At 39.4% G+C, this 7,338-nt stretch overlaps 2 pseudogenes across 2 annotated transcripts; both read left to right on the forward strand.

Annotated features, from left to right (window-relative positions):
* The first annotated feature begins 4,543 nt into the window (after nt 1-4,543).
* On the forward strand, nt 4,544-6,910 carry LOC100193082 (26S proteasome non-ATPase regulatory subunit pseudogene; annotated as a pseudogene). Its single transcript, NR_158555.1, has 3 exons — nt 4,544-4,969; nt 6,080-6,335; nt 6,642-6,910. The product of NR_158555.1 is annotated as a 26S proteasome non-ATPase regulatory subunit pseudogene (transcript).
* LOC114818273 (geranylgeranyl diphosphate reductase pseudogene) lies at nt 4,559-5,754 on the forward strand (annotated as a pseudogene). The gene is made up of 2 exons (NR_157407.1): nt 4,559-4,969; nt 5,284-5,754. The product of NR_157407.1 is annotated as a geranylgeranyl diphosphate reductase pseudogene (transcript).
* Nucleotides 6,911-7,338: the final 428 nt, after the last annotated feature.

Genomic DNA, 7,338 nt, shown 5'->3' on the forward strand with positions numbered 1-7,338 from the left:
GGTTACAAGGAATTACAAAAGGAGCTAAAACCGTTACTTCTGCTAGGAGTGACAGCTACTTGCTGGTCGTTACGGCTTATGCAGAAATGGTATATTTTTTGACAAAAAACTTAACTCTTCTACTTTGTAGGTTATCTTTCATTCATTCATTGGCTTCGTACGTGAACTAATTTACAAAAGCCAGCTTTACAGAAATTAGCTCTTGTGGCATCACAGAGATTGGAGGAGATGGTCAAGGTGTTTTTTACCTAGACACATGGACGGCGTTTTAACCTACAGATTGATAGTCATTAGTGTGTTTGGTACTCCATCCGTTCTTTTTTATTTGCCACCGTTTAGTTTAAAAAATAAACTAAATGGCGACAAATATTCGAGAATGGAGGTAGTACAACTTTATCTGTTTTATAGGTTGTGTGCATCTTGCTATGCAAATGTCGGAAGTTTTTTCAAGATTTTGTATCAACTCGAGACCTTGAAAATTAATAAAGCTTCTTTATCGAAAAATGTAGTTAAAAATAGTGGTAAAATGACATCTGGACTTCCGGTTAGTGACAAGAACACCTTTCTTCCAAATACTTTAGATAAAGATCGACCACTGAAAAGGTTTACGTTTTGTGCTTTTATTTGATCAATCAATTCAAAGTGTCCACTTGAACAATTCCTTGTGATGCCCTATAGACAGTAGTGACTTTATCCATAGCAGTTGACCATTCTAAGCTCTCAGCAGTTGACATTCCAAGGTTCATCAACTTTGAATGTAATCATGTTAAATATTGGATGCAACCTAGGAATCTGGTAAAAAATCAACCAGTACGTAGTTTTTGTGATTCCCATAGAGAACGCTTGTTGATGCCATGTGCATGTAGGGCAAATGGATTACAATGCAAATATGGATTGTACAAGCATGAAATCTTTCTCAGGATGTAGAGAAAACTGATTTCACAGATAAAAGACAAAGGTTTAGACGCAGGCAGGAGAAGTTGGTCATATCTGCGACATTGTAAGATAACAGCTAAAAGCACTATTTTTTACAGTGATGGTGCAAATTTAATTAGTAGCCTCATATACTACCTTTAACATGGAACTTCTACTAACCTGACAGTAAATAGTCAAAAACCCTGGTAATGGATACTATATTTCAGGGATGAAGCAATTAACCATAAAGAAAATCATGTATAGTTCAACCGATTTGCAAAACCAATATATCTTACGTACCGTTTAGATCATTAGAATTGAATTGCATTCTAATAATAGTAATTTAGGCATAACTCAATTAAGCTAATTCGGTTTTATGCAAAATATATCAGTATACTATCACTAGCAAGATGTCAAAAATATTTATGTGCTACATTTTTACTATAGAGGAGTGAGTTGAAGAGTGTTTTATAAATTACAGAGTAGAAACAAATTTTAGTAATACATAAAATCATTTCTCATCCTTCACCTCATTAATTTGAGATAAGTTTATATCAAACTTTGAAAAGTGGTGGAATGTTATATTCCAAGCTAAATAGATTATTTTATTAAGTGAATTCAAATTCCTCTAAAATCAAGAGATCCAAAGGCCCCGTCAAGGAAAATGCTCTTGCGTTACAGGTTTTGCTACAGGTTATGTACTTCACATTTTACATTCCCTCTTCACATTATGGCATGCTTAGTCACTTGATTTGATTGATTGACGGTTATTTTAATAACTGCGATTGTTACATGTGAGCCAAGTAATGTTTCCAATGCATCTATACAGGGTACCAACCTATATGTTATCTGCAACTCCACAGGATGGCTTCAGTAAACACTTCATCTCGCATTCTTGTGCCTGATTGAGTAAAACCATAGCAGCTAAAAGGATATTGGTTCTAATCATTCATCTGAACACATACTTGCGCATACGAATGATTTCAGGGAATATAATTCCATCAAAGATTCTTCAAATTTCATTGTAGTAGAATTTGCATTCAATTTTGAGTAGCCATTCTTTACCATAACCACACGTGTCACATGCATGGTTCCTTTTCAGTAGAAACATACAACAAGCTGCCACATATCTGATCTCTAGGCACCCACTTTGCCTCGAATCGCTACCCTCTTTCAGATGCTCCTTATCCATATAGAATGCCACCTCTATGGCCAATATTGTATTATTAATTAGAAAATGCGACTTCGTAGCGCAGCATCGCATACCTTTTCCATGCCTGATGAGGTATCAGGGGGCTTTTGCTTTGGTTGAGATTCTGGACCTATAGGATAAGAACATACAAGGCCATTGGTTTGCTATGCTGTTCATAGTGCCTTCATATAGAATCTTGTTTCCTCCGTGCTGACTTGGCGTCACCATAACAAGATTCTATGTTTGACTTGGCAGGTTCTTGTGTAGTGGCGGCAACCATCAATCTTGCTGAATTTATGCCTACGTATAGGATGGTATTATCCGAACGTGAAGAAACAGATTTCGACTTTAACAATGATATCTTGGCATGGCGTACCAAGAGTTTCCATAATGGAGTTCCAGACTATAAACATCATAAATTCATTTCTAATAATGAACTTCAGTTCATTAATAGTGAATGGGTTTAACTACTAATTAAGGTGCTGTTTGGTTTGGTCCTTTTCGTCCGTTATTGATTCACTGATTAAATCGATTGTGTTGTTTCATGTTTAGTCAGAACAACTTGTATTGATTTATAGAGCTATCAGTGCTATCCATTATATTCTCACAGCTATAGCAGTGATTGGTCGCGGCAATATGTGACTCCATTCCTGTTACCGTTCAGGTTGCTCAACCAAACAACACCTAAATGTCCGTCATTGTCAAATATAAAATAACAGTGACACGAGATGTAAAAGACCAAAAACATTATACTATGGATACAAATTGGACTTATAAGCAAATACAAATTATCACACATTTGATTTATGACATAAAGTACTATAAAATCTTTCTACGATAAAAAAATTGGTGTAGACCTATATATCTTAACAATCCTCCTTAATCAAAATCAGAGGTGGAGGACCTGGTATGGCCGAATATGGCACCCACTATACCTAGATTTCGTCCTAAGCAACCCTAGGGAATAGTTTGACGTTATTTCTTTTCTACCGTTTGATGTCTCAGTCTGCCACAATTTTCTAGTGAAACCACTATGAAGATAACAAACACTTTATAGACAATTATTTGGGTTTAAATATGCTAAAGTGCTAATGTGCTTCTGTCAAGCCACAACACCAGCACGATTAAACGGTAAAAAGTGCCTCATGCGCCCACCGCTTACCACCCAAGTCTAGCATGATTACATGAGTACTAGTTGTTGAGGTCATGTAATGTGCATTAAAGTTAGTACTATAACTAATTAGCACAGGGTGCACAACTTATTTGCTTGTTTGTTATTTTAGTTATTATTTATTCATTACTGTTAAATAAATGGTTCGTTTATTTATAATGTTTTCACTACAAGAGCTACAGGAATAAGCCCTTTGCCGCCTATTTTCGGCGGCAAAGGGTTTATTTTCGGCGGCGTCTGGCCGCCAAAAAAACCGGCCGAAAATAAGGCTATATTTTCGGCGGCTAGGGCCTGGCCGCCGAAAATAGCTTATTTTCGGCGGCTGGCTCCCTGGCCGCCGAAAATAACTAATAATTTCCGGCGGCCACGTTGTTAGCCGCTGAAACTTAAAACTGCCGAAAATAGTATTCCTATTTTCGGCGTCCAGGGAGGCCGCCGAAAATTAATAATTTCAGAGCAAAAAAAATTAAAAAAATGCGAAAAATAACAGAAAATTTATACAAAATTCATACAATAACAGAAATTTCATACAATAACAGAAAATTCATATTTGAGTTCACAACATAAAACTTGAGTCCATACAAATATAAAGTCCAGAAATAGTCCATACAAACATAAAATCCACAAATAGTTCATTACAACGCACAGTGCGGCACAAAGCTAACACTACACGACGGTTGATCTTTAGCGACCCTTATTAGGTACCAACTGTTGGTTGCTAAAGGTTAAGGACCGACAGTCAGTCGCTAAATCCTTTTGTAGCAACGATCGGTTGGTCGCTAAAAGTCTAGAAATTTAACAACTTATGGTTGGTCGCTATAGATGTCGTCGGTGACTAGCGGTGGGTTGCTATAGAGCAAGGATCACTATCAAATCTTATAGCCTAAACGTACCTGTAGATGTTAGTGACTAAAAATTAATTAAAACATGTAAACATTGATGAGTTTAGCGAGCATCCTACGGAAGATGATGCAATATTTGAGTTGTTGTAACACTATAAAACCATCAACTAAAAATAGTGAATTTAGTTATTACGACAAATAGGGTAATAATTTTTTATTCAAATGTTTATTATTTATTTGCATTCGTAATAATTTATTCAAATGTTTATTATTTATTTGGTAATTTTTTATGAATTTTTGAGTAATTTAAAAATGCATTTCGAAATAAATAAAAAAACCCTCCCTAACACTAAGGCCCACTAGAGGTCCATCTACCTAACCCTAGCAGCCGCGCTCCCTGCTTCTCTCCCAGCCGCCGCCGACTCTATCTCTCCCTTCCCTCTCACCACCTCCTCGTCATCCTCAGCGTGCACGCTGCGCGTGGCCGTAGTGGGGGTGGCCCCGCGGCACGTCGGCTGCCGAGGCGCTGGTCTCGCCGAGGGCCCAGATGCAGGTGCTCTCCTCTACCAACCTCGCCGCTGACTTCTCCCGCGCGCTGCCGCCCGGGGCACCCATCCCCATGCTCCGCCGTGAGGTGCTCCACTCCTTCCTCCGCCGTCGAGGCCGAGCTCGTCCAGGGCCTCATCACCTCCGCCGTGAGGTGCTCCACTCCTTCGTCTTCAAGCTCTCGCCCCAGGGGTGCGCTAGTGCCAGGTGCGGCGAGCCAGCAGATCAAGGAAACCGCCCGTGGCCGCCCCAAGCGTTACATCTGCACTGGCTGCTGCTGGTGACAAGCAAGAACAACCAAAGGTATTTTCAGTTTATCACTGTCCATCAGTTGAAACTAAAAATGCCCTGACCTGCCTCAAATGCTTAACTTTATAACTGATGAAGTTTCTAATCACAAGATTTACTTAATTTATACTATTATCTTCTGTTGCAGTATTGATTATAAATGTTGCAAACTTGCAAGTACCAACGACTCTTTTCAATTAAAATGCTGATTCTATTTTCCATTTCTACTATTTGTATTGTATATTATTTATTGGATAGAGATTAGCCGCGAATTCCATGCGGAGGCCAGAGCACCTGTAATGATTCCGGGGCAGTTTTTTTGCGCGCAGTAAAGAAGTCTACATAATTGCCAAGAATCATCTTCATCCATGGGGATCCGGTAAAGCAGCAGCCCCTCGGCTGGGTAACCTACTGTGAAGCATCAGGTCAGCAGTGAAGGAGATCTGAGTTCGAAGCAAATTTGCCGCGAATTCTCTCCGGAAATCATTCGAGTGGCTGGATTTTGAAGCGCAGCCATGGGATCGGAGGATTTTGTCTGTAAAATGATGTGATTCGGCGGGTGAGAGACTGGTTCTTCCGGGTCCATTGTAGCAGCAGTCCTTTTTTTATCTCCTTAGTTTTGTTGGAGTTCTTCCGGGTGAGAGACTGGTTCTTCTGGGCCCAGCGGCGGGTGAGAGACTGGTTCTTCCGGGTCCATTGAAGCGCAGCCATGGGATCGGAGGATTATGTAGACTTCTTTAGGCCTTGTTCGTTTGTATCGGATTGTATCCGTAATCATTCCAGCTAATCAAAATTTATATAAATTAGAGAAGCAATCCGGTTAGGAATCGTTCCGACCCACCAATCCGTAACGACCGAACAGGCTCTTACTGTGCGAAAAAAACTGCCTCGGAATCATTACAGGTGCTCTAGCCTCCGCATGGAATTCGCGGAATCTGCAGCTGTGACTGACTCTGCTATGGCAGAAGCTGGTGCAGTTGACCCTGACTTAGCGTTGGGTGTGTTTTCTCTTATGTTTACAGCTTCTACGGTTCTAGCGCATACAATATTTGTTGCTATCAATTAATTCTGGTAGTGACAAATGAAAAACCACTGCTTTCTAGTGACACTGATGTTTATATGTAGCTCTTCAAATGTCTGTCCAGGATGCAAACATGTCCAGTGACACTGATATGAGTAAGGTGTTTGAAGACAGAACGTTTGTGTCATCTATCCTTAATTCGGTATGTATTATTCTTAAACTAATGGCATACAGGTACATTTTAGCTGCAGCTTCAAGAATTTATTGGCCCTTTTATGTGTAAAATAACAGTTTCCTGGTGTTGATCCCAATGATCCATCTGTTAAAGATTTGCTGGCATCATTGCACAGCCAGAAAGAGGTATGTTCTTTTTTGGGTTCCAGTGAAGGTCTCTGTATTGTGATGCAATGAAATTCATGTTGCCTCTAGACTATAGCATTGTTCAGTTTCACCTTGACTAAATAAGAATAAATATTTTATCTATCACCAAATCTTCATGCAAATACACAGTTAGTATATGCAAGTAATGGCTATGCACACCTACAAAAAAAACCATTGCAAGATTTAATAATTGTGATGCATGTATGCAAATACACAAATCTTGACTAGTCTAGTAATGCATGTATGTGGAAATATGAAGGTTTCTTTATTTCTCTTCTTAAACAGGAAGAGAAGAAGGAAGACAAGTCAGACAAAACAGAAGACGAGAAGAACTGCTTCAAGCTGGAGTGATGTCGCTGTGGTGCTTTTGTGACTGATCATCTCTGGAGCTTTTGTGAATGATGTAGCTAGCTATCTGTAATTGATCTAGTTGTGAATGATATTATAATTGTGATACTTTTGTGAATATATAATTGTGGTGCTTTTGTGTTTATGTGATGGATCTATGACTGTGGTATACTGATTAATTGTGTATGTCTTTATGATTCGTGTATAAAAATCTGTGATTTGTGGTGCTTAATTAAATGTATATTTTTATTAATAGCAACTGTAAAAAGGGCGACTTTCTGTTGGTTGCTAAATGTATAGTATCACGACTTACTGTTGGTTGCTAAATCTATAGTACAGCAACCTACGGTTGGTCGCTAAATATACAATATTAGCAACGGACGGTCGGTCGCTAAAAAGATGTCGGTCGCTAAAGCCTTTAGCGACGGCACTTACAGCGACCATCCTTATGGATCGCTAAAAGTTTTTAGCGACCAACCGTAGGTCGCTGAAGGCCGTTTTAGCAACCAACCGTAGGTCGCTGTAAGTGAACCGTCGTGTAGTGTAACTTAATCACATATCGGGGTCGTTGGAGTTGTGTCCACTACCTCCAGAAGCCAAGAACTGGTTGACGAAGTCGTGTGACGGGTTTGCA

This window comes from Zea mays, chromosome 3, assembly GCF_902167145.1.
Source record: "Zea mays cultivar B73 chromosome 3, Zm-B73-REFERENCE-NAM-5.0, whole genome shotgun sequence".
Taxonomy (NCBI): domain Eukaryota; kingdom Viridiplantae; phylum Streptophyta; class Magnoliopsida; order Poales; family Poaceae; genus Zea; species Zea mays.